At 37.6% G+C, this 22,169-nt stretch overlaps 1 protein-coding gene across 4 annotated transcripts in view; it reads right to left on the minus strand.

Moving 5' to 3' along the window:
• LOC131430642 (protein tiptop) overlaps positions 1-22,169 on the minus strand; it is a 1,048,630-nt gene that overhangs the window by 14,054 nt on the left and 1,012,407 nt on the right. The gene's annotated exons all lie outside the window — the stretch shown is intronic.

The following is a 22,169-nucleotide window of genomic DNA, read 5'->3' on the forward strand; positions in this document are numbered from 1 at the left end:
CGTGAAACGGTTGAGAATCAACCCAGCCGACCACAAAACGAAGAAATGCAATCCTGTGAACGCAGGGAAGATGAGGGATTTCTTCATGCACAATCCGCGCCTTTTGATTTGGGAGGTGGTCAATTCGTCCGGCTGGATCATTCAACAGACAATGAAGCGGACCGAACTTCATCTCTTCTAGGTAACGAAGGGGTCTAACCGTACCTATCAACATTCAGATTCAGCTGTGTCAGATTTGAATGCCACGCCAAAATTACTTTGACTAAAGTGCCACTACTACTGACAACTGTCTTGTGAGCCCAACGTCGTACTCTCCGAAGCACTGACGAACAGTTAGAAATGATCTATATCTTCAACTCAGAAAACCTCGAGATTATTCAAAGCAAAGTCTTGGCATTACATTCCTTTTGTGGAATTTGGCCTTTCTGTTTCAACAGACTTCGCAGCCGATTCTTAGTGTACAGAATCATTGCATGGCTAGTACTATGGATCCCACTGACACTAAGAATCCTTCCAAGTCGGGGCTCGAACATACGACAACACAACAAGATTATTCGTGAACAGGCGTACTTTCCCAATCCGTATCCCGGAACAGTGACACCACCACCCACCACACCGAGCATAATCTACGGAATGTTAAAATGACTGAATGAAAATTGATTTATAGTTATGTGTATAGTTAGATGTTATTGGATAATTCTGTCATTGTCAATTCGACTTGATTTACAGTTATTGTTTTATTACGAGTTTATTATTATTATCATAGCGAAATAACGCGACCGAGCAACCGTGGCGAGACGGACCGGCTCGGATTTGGACCAGACGACGAAATGATATGGTTCGTGTGAGCATGTGTGCGTGCGCGTGTGCGTGGGGAGATGGGTCCGAGTGGGCGGGTGGGGTGCATGCAGTCATAAAGCATAGATCATCATTGCCACATACGGCTCGGATCACTTCCCGCCATGTCGGATAATAATAATGACAGCAACGACGACGAGGACGGCGATGGCAATGGCGGCGACCACCACAATCATAAATCATGATGATGACGATGACGATGATGATGATGATGATGCGTGTCAGAGTTGATTTTGAAACTCCAGATCTAGAAAAAAAAATAAACTGTTTCTGCCCGCGTTACCCGCTGTAGATATACGCCATTATTTTTCCAATCTACCCCCCTTACAATCCCTCTGACATGTACTGCTCTCACCCCCCAACAAACGCACTTGTTGTGTTTATTCAGTCGAGCAAAAATGACGTTCGACGGGTCTGAAATCCGAGAGTGAGTTCGAGATAGGAGAATTATTATAGAATAAATCAAATTTATGATGCTTCGGAAATAAATTTTAAAATTTATCTACATTTCTCACATATAATGATGTGCGTAAGCAGTGGGGACTCCGTGTTGATACTGAATGATCCCACCGTCTGTCTGCCATTCCCATCCACCGGGTCGACCATTTCGGAAACGATCTGCCTACATCATCGAAAAGTTCGAAGCATGCTGTGGGACTGAGGGAGCGAAGGAATATGGAAAGAATGTCGGAGAATCGGCAAGGACCGAGAAAAGCCCCTTCCCCGATGCACGGTTCCGTCTTGTTCTATGTTCTGGCAGTAGAGCAGAACAGGTTTCTTGTCCGCACAACCAGATGACATGTGAGTGGTCCGTCATTAATCATAGATTTATTTTACCATTCCTTCTTTGCCACGGTGTTCTCTTAATTTCGGAACCTGAACCGAACTCTCGACATGTAAATCAAGAAGCGAAAAAGGACAGTTTCTTGAGCCTGCCTGGCAGGCAGTGATGGACCCTGGCTGGCCACGCCTCTCGCTCTCTCATTCTCACTCAATGACGGACTGACTGACTGACTGACGACGGTTGATGGTAATCGGGAGGCTGCCTTTTTATTATCCAATTCCGTTCAGCCCGACCTCGTCCATATCAAGTCAAGTGTGGGACTCGGCCGGACGGAGACCGAGCGAAAATGGGACCAACTCACCGAAATGGAAAAGACATAAATTACAATTTATGAGAAATTTGAAGATTCGGTTTTTGTTCGACCCGCGCTCTGTCATCTGCTGATGATTTCCTGTTCTAGCTGGGTTCAACTTTTTCAGCCTGCCTGCAGGAGGAGTGTTGCTGTGGAATTCAATTTTTTCGAAACGATAGAAAAGATATTTTTCAAAAGTAGAGAAACAGAAAAAAAACGCACGTATAGAAAAGCAGCGGAGAAAGGAGAAAAAACCAATAAATTAAATTTTGTCAGTTAAAAAGAGATTAATTCCCAGTGCTCCGGGATTTCGACGGTTGACGGCTCTGGGGCTGAGTCTCAAGGAACCGAACAAAGCATGCTCTCACACCGAGCGTCAATGCTTAATTTTAGTCTGAATTTTGATGTAAATGTACCGGGAGGGAGCAGTCGCAACACAAAAGTAGAAGACATACGTTGGTACAGTGAAGCTAAAAAGGCATCGATTGGTCTTAAAACATAAAACATGTTTGGGAAAGATAAGAGCGATTGATTTATCGTCTGGTGTAACGAATGCCGACGGATCATGCGCGATCGGCTTTCGGACTTAATTGCTTATAGCCGTCGTCGTCGTGGTTGCAACGTCGAAGCAACAACAGCAACAGCAGCCTGCACCAATCGCTCGAGAAGACGACGAGGTGGAAGAGGCGGTACAGGACTCACGGTTGGTTGTGAAGCTAAACGGATCCATAATTGAATTCAATAGTTACGATAACAGTTTAATTCGAACGGCGATGGTTGGTAACCAGAGGTCAGCAGGAGTACAGACGAGATTCGTTGGTTGCCGGTGAAGATGGTTGCAGAAATGTTTCGAAAACAAAAACAAAGTTGGTGATTAAAAAAAAAATACGATTGATCGCGGGTGAGATTTTCAGTTGAAAACGCTGTCAGACAAGGCCATCCTAAAAGCTAACCGATTGAAATGATTGCTTATCAACTTGAGACAACATTGGTCTCAGAAGACGTATAATAACATGTATAACATCATTCATGCGGTCATTGAATCTATTTGTTATCAACTTTTTAGGGATAATGTAATAACAATCGATTTTCATCAATTCATTCGCAATTAGCCACCTTTCGGAGTGCTTCGCCAGCTTGTGTGTATGAGGATCGTTGAAGTTTTCTACGTAATATCAGGGTGGCAAATGAATTAGCGATTTCAATTTCCCGGTTTTTCCCGGTTTTCCCGGTGCGCGAGACTAAAAATTCCCGGTTTTTTTAACATGTCCAAAAAAACATCAAGAGTTGAGAAATAAGTATTTTTCGGGTATCTCCTTGGAACTACGATTAAAACTCTCATCCAGTTTGTCCAAACGTTTATCTTCTGAACTAACAGTACCATCCAGCTTAATGTACTCCATCTTTATTTTGTCTTTTACTTCGCCAGTAACTTCGATGTAACAATAGGATTAAAACAAGAAACATATCTGGCCAACGGTGATGAAAGTGATCAGTCTTGCATTTCACGAAGGAATGAAGCATCAAAATTCTTGCAATTTTCTTGAAAAATCAACACAATTTTTTTTAACTTCTTGCTTTTTCCAATAATGCTCTCAAGCGCAGCTTTCACATCATATTCGACGATTATTGGTGGTGTTTTGTAGTTTTCCAGAAATATCATCAGTTACTTGAAAGCCTAATGATGAAAAATTAAATTTAAAGTCTTACAATTAAAATAAAATAATTATTTTTCGAACTATTCAATCTTTTTCAAGACTACCACTGAATCAGTCTTTTAAAGGCTATCTGGAAAATCAGTCCTTCTTAAAACTTATGCCGTTCATTCCGAAGAACTGTTGAAAACTTGATAATTGTACCGAAAGAATTAGATCTATTGAACCGTTCTTTCGTTTTTCTGAAACTTTGTATGTTTCTTAGAAAATAATATGAGAGCTATAAATTATATTCTGTAGTTAACAGATTCAATGATAATAAAGTCTTTTTGCATGTTCTACCAATAATCATTCTCTTTTATATACATTTTCAAAGTTCGCGAAATTCTACCAGATTCCTCAAACCAGCAAACGTTTTGATAGACTATTCTATTGAGAAGAATAGTGAGCTATAATTCTTCAATAAAGAACTCCAGTTCACTCAATCTTCAAGGAAAACTAGTTCTGTTGGACCGTACGCAGACTGCCCGTCTCTAGCGTATTCCATTTTTTTTTTACTTTGGTATAGTATAAGGTTAAAAATTTGAAATGAATGGACTAAAGCACAACACTCCTCCCTCAAACCCGATTACTTCTAACAACCAGTGGTGTCTCGTGACAAAATTTACGGGTTGTGCACTGCTTTCGACGTTGCAACTGAGACAGCAATTTGTTTTCAACTGCCATAAGCATAAGGCACTGAAGCCTGTCCTTAATGTGTGCATACAAGTTCTCACAGAGCCTATTTGACCAGTTGTGCAGTGCACGAGGTGCACATGAGGACGAGAGACCATTGCTAACAGCATATACGATATTCTTTCAGAGTTGGGTTTTGGCGAGAGAACAAAATTCTTCTAGAACTCTTAAAATGTACGCTTGTCACTTTGGAAAAACAACAACAATCTATGCCTCTAGTGACTGAGATGATCTAAATTTTATTCTCCTATCATCGACACTGAACAAGCTCTTACGAACTCAGAAAAATCAATTTCAGCTGTCAAAGAAGGAAATCAAATACTCCTTGCAAACGGTGGATAAAATGAAAGTCGACAGCTCTGTCGATTTTGTGAATCCTATTGAAATCAATACCAAGATTACTTAGCAAGTATTGTCACAATTTAACATTACTGAGACAAATTTTAGTGAAATTAGGGAAATTATTGGCTGGCAACTAAAAACACGGCCCCTAAGATTTCTTAAAAAAATTATCAAACATGTTACCTGATGTTACTTTTACCATTATGCATATTTATTCTGAAATTTGAAGAAAAACACTAGAAAAGGTCCTAAGTGCAAATGACAGTTCCTCTTTCTTTACTCTTTCTTTCGATTATTATGGTCCTATAGGCAATCATTCTATCTTACACTTTGCATAGAATAAGGACTGAAACTATCAACTTTCGATCTGCTGTTAAAAAAATGTTGGAAAATACAGTAATAATTGAAAGAGAAAATAAACAAAGAGAAACTGTCATTTGCACTTGGAATCTTTTCTAATATTTGTCGAGATATAATAGAAATTCAGCAGAAGTATCCAAATTATCCTTATTTTTCATTATGAGCATTCATTGTGCTGTTATTGGTGCCAACTAAGAAAGCGCTTATTGAATTAAAATTGCTGAGGTGTTGGCTCCATTTTCAATGGATTGTGCACCATTGAACCTGTGAGGGACAATAAGAAGTTTCAGAACTTGTACTGAACTTCTAATTCAAACACAAAATGGCCTTCATCTTTTCATTTGTTGTATCAGGAAAATCATGATGCTGAAAATCGTAAATTTTTTCCCGGATTTGCACTAAAATTCCAGACTTTTTCCCGGTAAAACCAAATTCCCGACTTTTTCCCGGTTTTCCCGATTTTCCCGGTCACTTGCCACCCTGTAATATGAACCAATATCGATAAATCGTATTGGATCTGCTTCTGTATTGTAGATCAAATTTCAACTGAATATTACAACAAGAAAAAAATGTGGTACAACGAGTTTCGAACTGTAATTAAATCTATATAAAATTGATTTGTTAGACTTGATTTTACAGACTATTTTGCACCACAAAAAATTCTATGTAGTCCTGCTTCCTCCTTCTGCGACAGCATTCCACAATAATCTTTTAGCCTACGATTAGTACCTATGAATTCAGTTTTAAGAAAGAAGCATCTTCAGCTCGAATCTACAATCATTGAAATTCATCCTACTGAAAAATATCCTCCTTCCATGGCACTTGTGGAGTAGTACATACTGGCTCTATTAACATTAAGTGTTGGACTAGCAACCCTTCCGATTCCCTACTAGAACCACACTCCAATTTGGCCAACGTCGGTAATAATGATCTTTCAATTATGGGGTTACCAGAAATGAACGTTAAAGGGTGAGTGGCCAATCCCAGGGATCATCTAGAAATTCTCTTTACAATTTTAGTAGGTCTCAATCAGTAACGGTGTGGCAACCAGGGATCAAGCTCAAGCTCACAAATGATTATTAAGTTTGCTTCCAACTAATTTCTATGCAGCATCAAATTTCAAATAGATAAATCGATAGACAGACTTACTTTACTATGGGGTGCCTTTTCAAAATTAGACACATGGAAGAATGGGCAGAACTTAATCGTGAATATCTCGTCTTGTATTAATGGCAGCAACATAATTCTTTCACTATTTCATCAATAATATGATCAGGAATTTAAGATAATATTTTGAACAGTGTGACCACAAACAACTCAAAAAAAAACTCTTTACTTTCGCTTGGGGTTTTCGCGCAAGGACGACGATTTTGAGGTAGTCAGGCACATATCTCGGAACCGTGGTCGAAAATCGATCATTTCTTCTTGTTTCTTTGGATGAAAGCAGACGTCGTGGGAATGATTTAATCAACCAGCAGCTTCGGAGAGTGCACCTTCTGCGTGCTTAAAAACCTCAAACGCTTAGGTCGCAACTCCCATTTGGACTTCAGTCGTCCAGTGGAGCAATTGGAAATGAAAGCAGACCTTTTGCGTGGTATAAAGCCTCAAACGCTTAGGTCGTGCTTTCATTTGGACATCAATCGTCAGGTGGAGCAGTCGTCAATGCTTTCATTTGGACTTTGGTCGACGTCAGGTCGCAGGACAGTTTCCCTTGGAAGAAGATCGATTACATCATTCTGTTGGTGGTCGTTTGCATTGGAGCAAAATACAACGGAAAATGTACAACAATGTGGAACATTCTGCAAAATCAGCCCTTCTAATGGCTATAAATGTTATCTAAAGAACTATAAAGATTGCTTCTTTGTAAATCGAAAATTTTAAATTATCAGTGTAGTGCAAATCTAAGATAATTTGATCAGTTTTTTGCAATTTTCACAGTTCTAAATTCGCAACAGTGTTTAAAATCGTTTATATCCAATCAGTGTTTAATATCTTAGAAAATTATACAATTTGGCTCTTCTTTCATTCATTTCAAATTTGGCTGTCGTTGTCATCGTGTTGATTAAAGCTTGCTTCATTTCGAATTGGAACAAACTTTTGCTAATATTGTGGCGCTCCTGGTGGATGGATTTGGAAGTTTTTGGCGCCCACGTGTCAGGAATTTTGTCAGCTTCACGTATGATTTTTGACATTCCGCAAACCGACTTTATTTTGTAAACAATCAACATGGAAGCCGAAAGAAGGGAAAAAATTGTGCACAGTTATTTGGAAAATCCATTGTGGTCTGCATCTAGGCTAGCTAAACAGCTGAAATTGCCCAGAAATATCGTATGGCGCGTTGTCAAACGGTATAAGAAAACATTGACGATGATTCGGAAGCCTCAAGCCAATCGTCGAGGTGGAACTGTCGACCGGAAACTGCGTGGTAAGATTTTGAAGACGATTAAGAGGAATCCTAATCTGTCGGACCGTGATTTGGCCAGAAAATTCGGTGCTGCCCATAGTATCGTGAGGAGAACTCGACTCCGGGAAGGAATCAAGTCGTATCGAGCTAGCGAACAGAAAAATCGGACCATAAAACAGAATAGTGTGGTCAAAATGCTGACCATGTTCGACGAGTGTCTTCTGATGGACGATGAAACCTATGTCAAGGCTGACTTCGGGCAAATCCCAGGTAAGAAATTTTACTTGGCATCGGCTCGGGGGGATGTTCCAACCAAATTTAAATTTGTTTTTGCCGACAAATTTGCAACAAAATTTATGATTTGGCAGGGCATTTGCAGCTGTGGCAAAAAAACGAAAGTTTTCGTCACAAATAATACATCGGAACTATACCAAAAAGAGTATCTCCAAAAACGAATTTTGCCGATCATTCGATCCCACGACCATCCCGTAATGTTTTGGCCAGATTTGGCAAGCTGTCATTACAGCAAAGTCGTTCAAGAATGGTATGCAGAGAAAGGGGTCCAGTTTGTTTCGAAAAACCTTAACTCACCCAACTGCCCCTAGTTCCGCCCTATTGAGAAATTCTGGGTAATCATGAAGAGGAGACTCACGGCAAAGGGAAAGGTTGTCAAAGACATCAATCAGATGACGACCTGGTGGAATAAGATAGCTTAAACGATGAACGAAGAAGATGTGCGCCGCCTAATGAGCCGTGTTACAAGAAAAAATTGAGAATTCCTTCGCAACCGTGACGAATAATTTTATCCGTATTTTTTTTTTAAAGTATAAAGAAAACGCTACATTTGTAAAAAAAAATCTTGAATTCAATAATAAATAACTGAAATACAGGCAATTGTCTTTGTTCCAATTCTATCTGAAGCAAGCTTTATATTGTAAATAAATTTTTCTGATAGCTATAATCATTTACGCCCGAGTCGCCGGAGTAGAGTGTAAGAAACTGGTTCGTAAGTCAGTTGTCGTATGTTCAGGTCTCGATCAGCCGTCAATGGCGGTATTTGATATTTTATTTGAATTTAAGTTCGTTCATTCGCTTGCATATGCAGGAATCAGGAATCAGAACAAATTGGCTCAAATGGCACGTTCCCCATATGCATATGCAACTGCCCTTATCATTGCTTCGTTTTTGATCGATTTTAATTACAGTCATTATTAATTGACTCTAAAACTTCTCAAACCCTTACGCCAGTTTCCTCTGGTACGAATGCGAAAATCTACACCGTAAGCCCCATAATTTTCTACACATTGTTCGAAAAGTATCATTCCAAATAATTACAGTTCGTGTTCTGGTCGCACCAGCTCCAATTCACATTCATTTATGCTTGAGATCGCCTATTGATAACAGGCAGCTACACCAACCGCACAGAACCCAGCACAGTTTGTGTCAATGGACAGCCGGTTGGTTTCGACAGGAAACCATAACTCAATCACCCGCCACTAGCAATTATATCGCGTTTGAATTATGGCTCGGGCTGCGTCGAAAGCCTAACTGACTGATATAGACTGCGGCCCTCCGGAGGGAAAGAAAAACTGGACCCCCGAAAAGAGCCATAAAGAGTGACGCATTCGGGGTCTCTTTCTCTGTATGACACAACAAACTTCCACTTATTCGTCGGCGGCAAAACTGTAATGCCGAGCGACGTATCGATTCCAGTTCCGATACCTGCAACATATGCCTGCTCAACTAACTATTCGGATCAGTTCGAGGGAAACAAAAAAAAAAAAAAAAAAAAGACAACAAAAAACTTTGTCTCCCGTAGTGACACATACACTCAACTTAATAGAGCAACGATACATTCACGAGGAAGCCAACCGAAAACCGAACAAGAAGCATAATTTATTTGCCTCCAACTGTTATTTATTAGTCGAACATTCTTGTGACTAGAGTTTCTTCCAGAAAAGGCGTCCTCGGTTCGTCATTTTCTTCTCGCCCGGCTTCGGTTTGTTATATTCATTTCGATTAGGGTTCTGGTTTTCCAATTAGTACCAAACCGCAAAACGAGCCACTCACTGCATTGTTCGCGACGTGTTTGATCGCACATGCGACTACGAGTGTATGTGACAAATGTCAATTCTGTCGCAAGTTATAACTCATTTTAATGACATCCGCCGTTCGACGAATCAAACAGGAAATGATTTGACTGTCAGACCGGACCGGACTGGACCGAAGTGATTCGGATCAAAGTTCCAAATTTATCCCGCTACGGACCCAGAAAACACGGACTCCCACGTAGTCAGTCTCACAGTCCCGGGTTGAGTGAATGACAATCATTGGACGCAATGTCACCCACATACATCGGACACATACACATACGGCCATTATCCGGCTCGGAACGACAAACAAGTGTGATTTTTAATATAGTCTCCAACCAAACAACCAACCGCCCACCACAACCGCACAATCGTTTTCCGTCCCCTGCCCAGTTTCTTGTTACTTCCGATGGAGTTCGGATCCAGAAGGATGGGTGGGTGCGAGAGAGTGGGCATCAATTGCTCTTGTTGGTACCCACAATTACCGACCGGTCGGATGAAATGTGCAGGTATTTATTATTTTTGTCGGAATTTTCACAAACAATTATAGTAAAACGTGCCGGAAAACGCAGCCCGTTCGGTCAAATCGAGCACGTGGGGAGGGGGGAGAAATGCTCAAAAATAGAGCATCGGTGCACGAGATGCGATGGAACGAGTGAACAAGTGGCTCCACATTTTGGGAGTGATTTTGTCGGGGTGGCGAAATGAAAATCAATGTAGGCAAATTAAGACATTATATATATTTTTTCCGAGGATGATTTTCAATCGGAATCGTTTATGACCAGTGGCAGAAATCGGGGCCGTCGAATTTCTATTCGCTAGAGACCATTTCATCGAACGTCGAGTTGTCAAATATCATTGAACTGAGTGCACCAATTTTGGATCAATTTACCGAAAGTCAGTTCTTTTGATGTGAATAGCAGAGCTATTCAAAAAATTAACATAAAACGTTAAGAAAAACAAGATAAACTTGCTATTTTTTTTACAAGGGCGAATGTTTTTTCCGTATGCGCTTTCTTCAAATCGCTGTTACTAGGGAACTGTTGATTGTATAAAAATAAGTGATCTAGAAGAAATTTCAGGCAATTTATTCGGAATATACACTAAAAAACATCATAGACATAAACATCTATTTTAAATAAAATATACAATTGTCTATAGTTCATTAAAATTGAGTTCATTGAATTTCGTGTCCAAATATCTCGAGAAAGTCTTTTTGCCTTTATCTAAAGGAAAGTAAAAGAATTGTTGGAATAAAACAACTTTTGATCGGAGCTTCGGAGACTATATGGCTAATAGTTCTATCATTTAGGGGTTAGCCAAATTTTGTGCTGGGGCACATAACCGTTTTTATTATTTTTACGTTTCGTCTTTGACTCATCAGTGCAGAGCAGTTAAAATTGAACTGCTTAGTGCTAAACTCGGCAGTTCAATTTGAACCGCTAAGCAGACGTTCGTTCGGCACGTCAGAAAAGACATTGCACTCCGTTGCAAAACAAAAAGTGTTCTGTAAATAGCAGAAACTTTACGTCTGCTTAGTGGTTCAAATTGAGCTGCCGAGTTTAGCACTAAGCAGTTCAATTTGAACTGCTCTGCACTGATGAGTCAAAGACGAAACGTAAAAATAAAAATTATAATAGTTCTAGTTCCGGAGTTATATTGGTATAAGGGACGTAACCGACCAATTTTCTCGGAGATGTCCAAATCAATATTAACAAGCTTAGACTCGTTTGAAAGTTACTACATTGATTAGACTGGATACATGGATCAAGTTTGAAGATCGAATGTTTATCACATTTGGTTCCGGTTCCGAAGTTATAATGATATAAGTGACGTAACCGACAAAACACAATTTTTTTCTTAACGCTCAAATTTTCTGGGAATAACTAATCCGATTGCAACAAACTGTGGCTCGTTTCAAAGCACGTACATTGGACGTACATTGGATGAAGTTCAAAGTTGAAATTTATGACAATTTTGGTTCTAAAGATATAATGGTATAAGTGTCGTATCCGACAAAAACGTTCTTTTTTCTTACCGGTCAATTTTTTCGGAGATTACCGAACTGATTCCTATAAGCTTAGTCTTGTTTGAAAGCTACTACTGGGTCATTGATTAGGTTCTAAGATCAATTGGCTGTCACTTACGGTTCCGGTGATGTAATGATATAAGTGACGTAAGCGACTCATTACTGCTCAATTGTTAGGAAGTCTAGTTCTCGGATGTGGATGAACTGATTTCTATAATATTAGACTTGTTCGAGACTAACATTGGGTTGTGGATCAGCTTCGAAGGTCAAATGGTTGTCTTTTCTGATTTCGGAGATATCATCGTACAAGTGATGTGACCGAGAAATCATTTTGGCGCTGAAGTATGCTGAACTACCCGAATCAATCTGATTAATTTTGTATCAAAAATGAGTCTAAATCCGTGCAAGAAATGATCTTAATCCAAAAAGGCAAGATGTTTAATGATACTTTGGCAATAATAAGAATAGGTTTTCCAAAGTAGAATCCTCTCTATGGGTGATTATATTACTTTTGGTCTGTAAAACAATATTTAAATGTTCAAACGAATATTTTCACCAAAAATTAGACAATTAGTTTTAGTTTTTACACCTTCATTTTTAAAGAGACACTAGTCATATTAACGTCAAACGTTGGTTTTATCAGGTGTACAACTTTGCTTCTGCCGTTTTTTTTCCCAAAATTAAATGCTTTATTGCGAAAAAGTGGTTACAGATGTATTATTCAAAGTATTGTCCGTCGCTAGCGACAACTTTCTCCCATCTTTCCGGCAATTTTCGGATCCCGGCTCGAAAAAAGGAGTCCTCTTTTGACGCTATCCATGAAGCAATCCATTTTTCCAACTGTTCGAGGGATTAAAAATGTTGCCAGGCCGTGTGCCATCGAACGGAATAGGTGGAAGTCAGAAGGGGCGACATCTGGGGAATACGGCGGGTGGGGTAAGACTTCCCATTTCAGCGTTTCCAGGTACTTTTTGACCACTTTTACGACGTGAGGCCAAGCATTGTCGTGTTGGAGCATGACTTGGTCATGTCGCTCTTGATATTGTGGACGCTTTTCTTTTAGCGCGCGACTAAGGCGCATCAGTTGCGTTCGGTAGCGATCTCCTGTGATGGTTTCACCCGGTTTTAAGAGCTCGTAGTAAATCACACCGAGCCGATCCCACCAAATTGAAGGTTTTTTCTCATCCACCACCATGTTTGTTTTCGACATCGAATTCACTATTTTAAAAAAACAGCATCACCGTAAGTTTTATGAGAGCATTCGATGCGCTTCAGCTGCATTTTTTTCGAGTTGTAACAGAAAAGTGAAACTTCCCGCAAAAGGCGAGAATTGGGCACCTAAACAGACATTTTCGAGCGTGAATAATACAAAAACAAGAACAAAGATATTTTTTCAGTGTATAATTTATTTTGGAATGCTCGTTTGATTTCCTAAAACTTTTTTTTTGATACCGTTTTTGTACAATTTACAATTTTTGAGTTACAACGATTAGGAAAAAGTACATGCAAATATTAATTTTTCCGTTTGTCTTCAGTCGAATTGGTCTCTACTTCTTCTTGGATACCGTTTTTGTGCAATGTACAGTTTTTGAATTACAACGATTTCGAAAAGTGCGTGCAAAATTAAATACGTCCATTTTTAAGATCAGTTTTAAGTTGAAACGCAGAATAAATTGTTTGTCATACTGAAAACGGCTACAATGTTCCATTCAGATCAGAGTATGCGAAGTCTGATGATTTGCTACCCAGCTCTGGAACTGCTCTCTAGAAAACAAAAACATCCAGAGAATTGACTTTCGGTGAATTGTCGCTTTCAGTTAAATGTCACTATCAGGTAAATCGTAAGCAGTGAGTTGGCGTTCGATGAAATGGTTCTAGGGGGAATGGAATTCGAAAACATTGTTCTTTCCTTCCGGGTTGAATGATTATACAGAATTAAGATATTTAAAAAAATGTATTTATAATAGTTTATTTAACTTTCGTTTTATTACGAGCATCATTGGAATATTATATAAAGTAAAATAATGGAATCAATAAATGATAAATAAAGTTGATCGTTTCATAGAGATGGTCTTTCTATCTGATGAATATATGCCTTATTTTCAACTGAATAAATGTTGATAGAAAAATTGGTTTCAGATATTTGATTGACATATATCAGATTACAGCGAGCAAGGTGAATCCACCAAGTGGAGGGCGATTTACGAAGCATCCGTGCCTTGAGAGGCTGGCGACGAGCAGCCATGGAACGAGTTATGTGAAGACATATGCTTGATACAGTTAAGGACACCCCCGGACTATTGCTGTTAGGTAAGGTAAGTATCAGATATCGGGTGTAGAAGTAAGTGATTGAAAGTCTAATTAAGCATAACTCAGACAAATTGAAAGAATGAATTTTACTCAGAAAGAACAATTTTCAACGAATGTAGCGCTTAAGGTAGGGCATCCCATTCAGTAGGTTTGAAAAATTCATTGATGGAAAAGATTTTTTCCCAAATATTTTGTTTCGTTTCCGGACTTGGCTTTAGCACAATGGAAATTCGTTACAATATTATTGAATTCATACATACTTTTTTGAAAAAGTTTCATAAAAATATCAACGGGGTGAATTTTTCACATCCGACCTTGTCGGAATTAGCATTGTATATGCTGGGCAAAACGAGTAAACCTAGGCGGATGTCATTACTACTGGTTAGTTGAATTTCATATTCGAACACGAATGTTTCAAACAAAACAATGCGTATTTCCAGCGCATTGCAATCAACACCTTCAAAAATTAGTGATAACAATAAATGGGACAGGGTGATCTCCGTTGTCAATCCTCAATAATTCTGGAATCGTACACGGATAAAAATACATTGCCGGTACCATGATTAAGAAATTATGTAAACCATGAAACGTGTCAGATCTCATGAGTTCATTCCTATTATTAATGATACTATGAGTAAAATGATTTGAGTCCTGATATTTTTATGGAAATGGCTCACAAAATCATCAGTAATACTAGAATAATGTTTTAACACCATTTAATTCTGCTTTATTCTACTATATTACTGAATATAGTAGGATGAAATTTATTTTTATTTATTTATCCATTTCTTTCCATCTGACCTGGATTGATTTCAATGGAGTTTTTGGTGGAGTGGGAAAAGGTCATTTGAAATTCATCAAATGCGCGTAAAACCCATCATCTTTTTAACATTTTACATATTTGTTTACTTAATTACAATTTGAAAACATTAGCCTAACGAATAAAGGTACAAACATTGTCCAGTGCTAAAAAATAATTAAGTTCTACTTATAATCTATCTGAATCTCTTAAGCCTATTCTTGAAAACAACACTAGATACACAAAAGTCAAAAAGGTCGTACACACTATTGAAAACATTGCACATTGCCCTGATCGGTTCGTTCTGACCATATTCCGTTCTTCGTAAGTCGAGTCGCAAGTCCGCGCTCTTAGCGTTCTTGGAGGGGCATTAATACATATTTGCGAGAGAATCTCAGGAGCATCAATTTGTCCATTCAGCAATTTCGCTATAAATACTGCTCTGAGCATATTTCGTCGTTTATCTAGTGTGTCCATGTCGAGCAAACGACAGCGCTCAATGTATGGTGGAAGCTCTGACGGATTACGCCATGGCAGAGATCTAAGAGCAAATCGCAGGAATCGTGATTGTACTGCTTCAATTCTATTGACACAAACACTGGCGTAAGGACACCAAATATGCACTGCGGTTTCAAGGGTAGACCGTACTAACGCGTAATATAACGCTCGCAAGCAGTATGGATCAGTAAACTGTTTGGCGATCCTCATGATGAAATCTAAGTTTCTATTTACCTGAGCTATTATATGCGAGTAGTGATGTCTGAAGGAGAGCTGAGAATCAAGAAGCACACCCAAATCTTTGGAAACAGTTCCTCTTTCAAGTGTTTCCCCAGAAATAGTATAGTTCCAGACTATCGGGCATTTCTTGCGTGTGAAAGAAATCACAGAGCATTTGGACACACTTATAGTTACGAGGTTGAGATTGCACCGTTCACAAAAATTGTTTAGGTGCTGCTGAAGTTCCATGCAATCAGCTGTCGATTGTACAACAAGAAACAGTTTCAAATCGTCCGCATACATAAGTCTGCATCCTGGTGGAATGACAAAAGAAATGTCATTAAAAAATAATGAAAACAGCAATGGTCCGAGATTGCTTCCTTAAGAAACACCTGATTCGTTAATGAAGTTTTTTGACTCGACATTTCCTAGCTTCACTGATAAAACTCGGCCTACGAGAAATGGTGTGAAAACATTATTCTAGTAAAATTACTCTACTAAACGCTCAAGTGACCGATTAGTAACAGTAATAGGCATGGTCTCATGAGGAGAAATGTCTCGTGATTTCTTAATCATGGTACCGGCAATGAATTTATATAGAATTACTAAGATGATAAAGGCTGAATACTTAGAATCCATCAATTATTAAAGTCTTGCATCACATATCATTTTTCGTGAAATAAAATCCTTTACTCTCTGTTTAACATAAAATATACTTCACCAGTGGTTGAAAACCATTGAGTGACAGGTGTAAAAACAAGTCAAAACAGTGATGAAATGCTTCAGCAAAAAAAAATCACCAGTCTCTGATTAACTATTTATCCATAACGTTCGTATCTTTCAACAGGTGAATGAAAACTAATGTTATGGAGCTAATTATTATAACTGGATTCGCACGTATAACGAAGCTATTTAGGATCTGCATTTATGGTGTCAAAAATTTGAATTATAGTCTGAATAAAAATGCGATTTTCTTGTCTAATTGGATCCAGCACATTTGCTATCTTTCATCTACGAATTCGAGATATGACTTGAGTATGTATTATGATTTTAACCTTCTCCACATTTAATTCGGAAACTTGGATGCAAATATTCGACACTAAGTAGAACAGGTTGCTGGGGTTCGGACGAGAGCAAATGTCGAATAAATTCTACCAGTTCTTCAAATTATTCAGCCATGGGGCATCTTGGAAAGGCCAATATAGTCTAGTTGCTGTGCCATTCATCGACTTCATCTCACGTGAGATGACGCTGACGATAATCATAAAGAAAGCGAAGGTGATATACAAATCATAGAGCTTTTCATAGGTAAATTTTAAATTCGATTTAAATCAGTATTCAAATATGATGATCGTAAATTCTAAACACGGACGTATGCAAAGTGAGCTGATATTTTTTTATTAGGCAGTTTCTGACGCTTTTAATATTACTTTTCTACGGTGAATACTCGAAGTATTGGCAATTATGTCTCATGGATTTATCTAAAATCAGACAATCAGATTTTCTCACAAACTTGTTCCAATCTTCAAACGGAAAATGGTTTGTTGGTTGCATTTGTTTAGTTTTTTTGTTGGACGCATGAAACGATAGATTTCTAAAACAATTGCGTGCACGTACGCAACCAAAAAGAAAAAAAAAACTAATCAGTAAGTAGTTCTGATTCAAAAAATGTTCCGTACAAGAAGTAATTTTTCAATTAACCTATTGATCGGGTAGTCACATTAACTTAACGGTCAAGTTTCAATCTCTCAGCAAAAAATTCATTGGGCTGTATTTGATATTAACTTCGAGCGTCGAATTCTCGTTTTTGGCGTGTCAGGTAAAGACAATTGTTTTATTTCGTATAATAATAGATAAGTGTTTTTGAAAGCAGCATCAGACCTTTCCACCTTTGAAATTTTACCTGTAAAATTGCTGGGTTACAAGAATTCTAAACATAGTTTGCTGACGTTCGCTATATTGTGCAGGAATCTACACACTTTCAAAGTTTTGTGAAGCCTAATTTTTTTAGAGAAATTAACTAAAATTTGCTAAAAATTCTTCCGAGAAATTTAAACCGTATCTTGGGATCGGAATAACAAAACTGATCTGTTTAAAAGTCGAGCACCCTGTTGAGTTATCATCGATGATCGGTAAAAAGTTCGCCGAACTCAGAATTTGGGTAGAAGTGGTTTGCTAACCAAAAACAAATTTTATTACAACAATCGAAACATCTCAATGGTAGATATTGAAATCATTAAATAAGAGTTAAAATATTAAAAAAAATAATAAAGTCTGCATGAGAAAATAGTACCAAAAGATAAAATTCTGTGATTGTAATGTCACAGTAAGAACAAAACATTTATAGAAGACGAATTTTTCAGGTATTTCATGTACTAGCAATCGGAATAGAATGCTTCTGATATGCATTCATCTTATCTGATTCTTATGCAGTTTATTGAAGAGTATAGTTTATTTGAAGATAGAGGTACTGGATCAATTGAACTTAACTCATCAATAACGAAATAATAACTAATTCTGATGCTGAACAGATATTGTACAATTTCTTGATTCCTTCGATGAAATATCAAAAAAATATCAAGTATCGCAATGACAGCTTTGATATGATATGATGGTTAAATTTGTTATTATTTTGATTTTTATTTGCTATTTACATCTACCCGGGAAGGCATCGGCGTTTGTCGGACGGGTGATCGTTTTTTGTCGAAATTCAACAAGACGACTGTCATAACTTTTATCGTTCGCGCCCTCCTTCTTCAGTCCGGAGTTTATTTTAGGTTATGTCAAAGAACTCCAATGACTTGTCATCCAACATAGCGCAAAAAAATGGTTTTGAACAGCTTATTCAATGTTGGACTCTAGAAATGAAATCGTTTCAATTTTTCAATTTCAATGTAATTGCTCCCAATTGGCATTTTGTCTTATTCGATACACGATAAAGAGCATCACAATTATCGTATCCGTCACAGCTCGTGTAAACAAATGTAAATGTAAGTGTTGTCATTCAATGTACTGTTAAACTAGTTGATAGGACATCGAAACGGACACATACAACATTTCGCTTTTTGCTCGAGTACATTTAGCTACCAAGAAAATTAACCTTTTATTTATAGTTATTGTGAAGTTTAATTAATGTGAAGTTAATTTAATGTCAATCCGACACACGCAACGAAAAAATCAATTATAAGCGTAAAAAGGCAACTGAAAATTAATCGTAATTTAAATTACATCAGAAGTAATGTGACCCTCGCTTCAAACGTCGATAACTTAAAAATCATTTTTGTCTATATAGCTATGGCAGTCAGAAATATTTTCATCGAGCAGTACCTTATTTTCGTCTACTGCTATAGGTAAGGTAAATGTGTGTGAAAAAATGTTTTGTTTACTTTCAAAATTGATGAAACAATGGTAAGCTAAAATGTGTATGAATTAATCAATATTTATAAAACATTTTATCATATTGATTTGGAAGTCAATATTTTATGAAAATTAGACTCAGAAGACACATTTTGGCGTATATTTAAAGATGTTTGATTTTTTTTAGCAGTGGTAATCTGTCAATTCGAATGAAAAGAAAGTCTAAAAACACTGAAGAAACCCTCAAGTAGTAAACAAAAAAATTCGAGTTTTTAAAAGAAGGTTAAAAATGAATGCTCTATATTCTTTTAAACTAACCAGGAAAAGTCTTATTATTACATTCATTTTTAGGGGAATTTTACTTCCTCATTCAACAGATTTCGCAGCAGATTCTTAGCTTACAGAACCATTGCATGGTTGGTGTAATGATCCTACTGACACTAGAAATCCTCTCAGGCTTTGAACCAGCAACCCGGGACAAAAAATTAACCTGTCGGTCACTAATTGCCACCAGGCTCCTACCTGTCAAAAATTTGATTGGATTTTTCATAATTAACACTGTTTATAAAATTGCGTATGGAAATCAAAATGGAGATGGAAACAGAATCAAGGTAGGCTGCGTGATTTTTATTTTGTTTCAATTATAGAGGTATTAACCTTAAAGTCATTCGCTGCTTTGGGTTCAGAAAAGCTGACCCTATGTGCGGAGTTGGGGATTGAACCCAGGTGAGCTGCGTGAATGGCATCGACTAACTCATCACGCTATACCCGTCCCCCGCTGTGTTAATTGTATGTTACTAATGCCGTTTTCGCTTGAGAAAACTGAAATTGACCCAAGGTAGTTTCATCAAACAAACACTTTGAACGAAACTGTGTTGGGTTCGCAGTTAGCAACAGGGGTTTGAGCAAACCTGATATAAGAACCAGGTTCGAAACAATGTTGAAACTTGGTTCGAAACTAGCAGTTAGGGTGAAAACTGGGTTAGATTTGGCACCAAGCGAAAACGACATAAGAGTGTATGTTAGTAGAGAGACGTTAACTTTGTTCAATGACAATATAAAAGTGGGCGACAAAGCTATTTTACTGCTGACGGGATCATTGTTTTTAAGCTTTATATTAGATTTGACAGATCGCATGATCGTTTGAAATGACAGTGACTTAAAATATTGCTTCCGAATGGATAGTTTACTTTGAAGACATTATGCTAAACATGGCATAAATAACTGCAATTCAGCACGCAAAATTTTTGTTGCCAATCAAGCGTTCGTCTTTGAATGTCAAACGATGGATACCGAAAGTTGATAGTTTGATTCTGGTAAAGAGAACATTTTAATTCGAAAGTAAAGTCTTGGTTTTAACAGACATGCAAAATAATGTTTGTATTTTAAACATATTTTGTAACTTTTTTTGATATTATTTCAGCTTAAAATCAATGAAACACGTTGTAAAGTATTATCAATTACCGCATCAAAATTTGAAGAAGTGTTGAATACGTAACATTCATGACCTTTTTTCTTATAACAGCTAGTAAGTGAGCAAATGAAACTCACTTTGAATGTGAGTTCTGAATAATTAAGATTCTGTGAGTGGAATTTGTATCTAATAAAACGAAGGCAAAGTCTTGGTAATGCATCTTTAGATTAAAAATTTCCTATGTTTCAACAGATTTTCAATTCTTAATGTGCAGGTGACATTTGAAAACGATGAGAACATATGGCTTTGAGATGAAGCTTGAACATATGGCTAATACCTCGTAAGATCAATGTTCTATTTTCTGAATCATTGATTCATAGGATATAGCTTAAGTGCTCAAAACTTTAAAAATATCTTTCTAAAATGATATTATATCTTCGTTAGTTGAATTTTGGTTGTGTTGGTAAATTGGCGATGGCTAGAAAAGTGTGCTATTGTGGGAGGATGCCTCGAGGCGAAACTGAAAATTGAACTACTTAGTGGCCGTGCAAAGTTGAACATGTGTGGAGCTTCTGCTCAATTGGGTTGTGTCCCACATGCAGAATAGTTTGCAGATTGGCAAACCGGTTTCCACGATTAAGAAAAGTAGAGGGCTCAAGTTCCATCTTCATGGTATTTTTTAAATTTATTGTATTACATATCATTACGTTTAACACTACTGTTATTGTATTACATATCTTTACGTTTACTGTCTTGTTATTTCTGTAACACATGTCTGAGACCTTCGGAATATTTAAACATCTGTTTTTGATTTCGGGAGGGGTCAAGGCCCCTCGGCCCCCCCCCTCTGGATACGTGACTGTATACGACTTGTTGCCCATTTAAAAAATAACCAAGTGCAACAAGTGATAATTCAATCCACTTCTTACTCGGATTTGACAAGTTTGTTTGTTTTAGCATGATTAACTTGGACGCTAAAGTGCATTTGTTTTTCCTCAATTGCTCGAGCTGAGCTAAATTATTATTGCTGCTACCAAACTGGCATTGATCCCATGAGCCGATGTTTCACTAAATTTTCGCATGAGACAACCAAAATTTTCTCGACGAAAATAGTTTCTCAATCTAGTGAAAACACTAAACTAGGCTAATTGAATCAGGTGTTATTTCAATAAACGTTAAGAATGACGTTATCAACTTTCATCAGAACCTGGAACAGAAACACTCAATCTCAATTTTCAAGTTCACTGCTCCGGAACAAAGTTGTTGTTTTTATTTTTATCAAGCTATTTAATGTTTTTTTTTTCTGAATTTATCACTTAATCAAAACAATGCTTTGATGTTTTGGTTGAGCATTCCCTTTTATGGAAAGTTGCTTCTGAGGAAATCATATTTTGCTTTGTCTTACTACGGCTGAATTTGTATTTCCAATAAACTTTGCGTTTCACTCTTTAGTTGGGGTTGTGACCTCAAAATGAAATGTAAAAAGAGTCACACTATTATAGGCCACTAATTTCGAAATAAATTGCCCCTGATTTCTTGCCATAAATAGAAAAAAATATTCTAAACTATTCGACTATGCACAAGAAACGATGAAGGATTATTAGTGTCAATTGGGTCGTAGTACTAGCCATGGAATGTTGCTGTACGCTGAGAAATCGGCTCTGAAGTCTGTTGCAACCGAAAGGCCAAACTTCACAGAGAGAATGTACTGCCAGGACTTCGCTTTGCATCGACGAGCCTTGATAGCGATTTTCTCATCAAACAGCTGATTTTCAATCTTCTGAGTATGATTTTGTAGAGTTTGAGGCTTTAAATTACTCAATGGTTTTTGGAACACAATTCAGCAGCAGCTCGATGCAATACTAAATCATTCTGTTTGTAAGAATTTTTCGTAGTACACACATCCTGAAAACAATCCTTTGGCTTTGGAAATACAGCACTTAAAAAAAAGTCAACTGTTGTT

This window comes from Malaya genurostris, chromosome 2 (assembly GCF_030247185.1).
Source record: "Malaya genurostris strain Urasoe2022 chromosome 2, Malgen_1.1, whole genome shotgun sequence".
Lineage (NCBI taxonomy): Eukaryota > Metazoa > Arthropoda > Insecta > Diptera > Culicidae > Malaya > Malaya genurostris.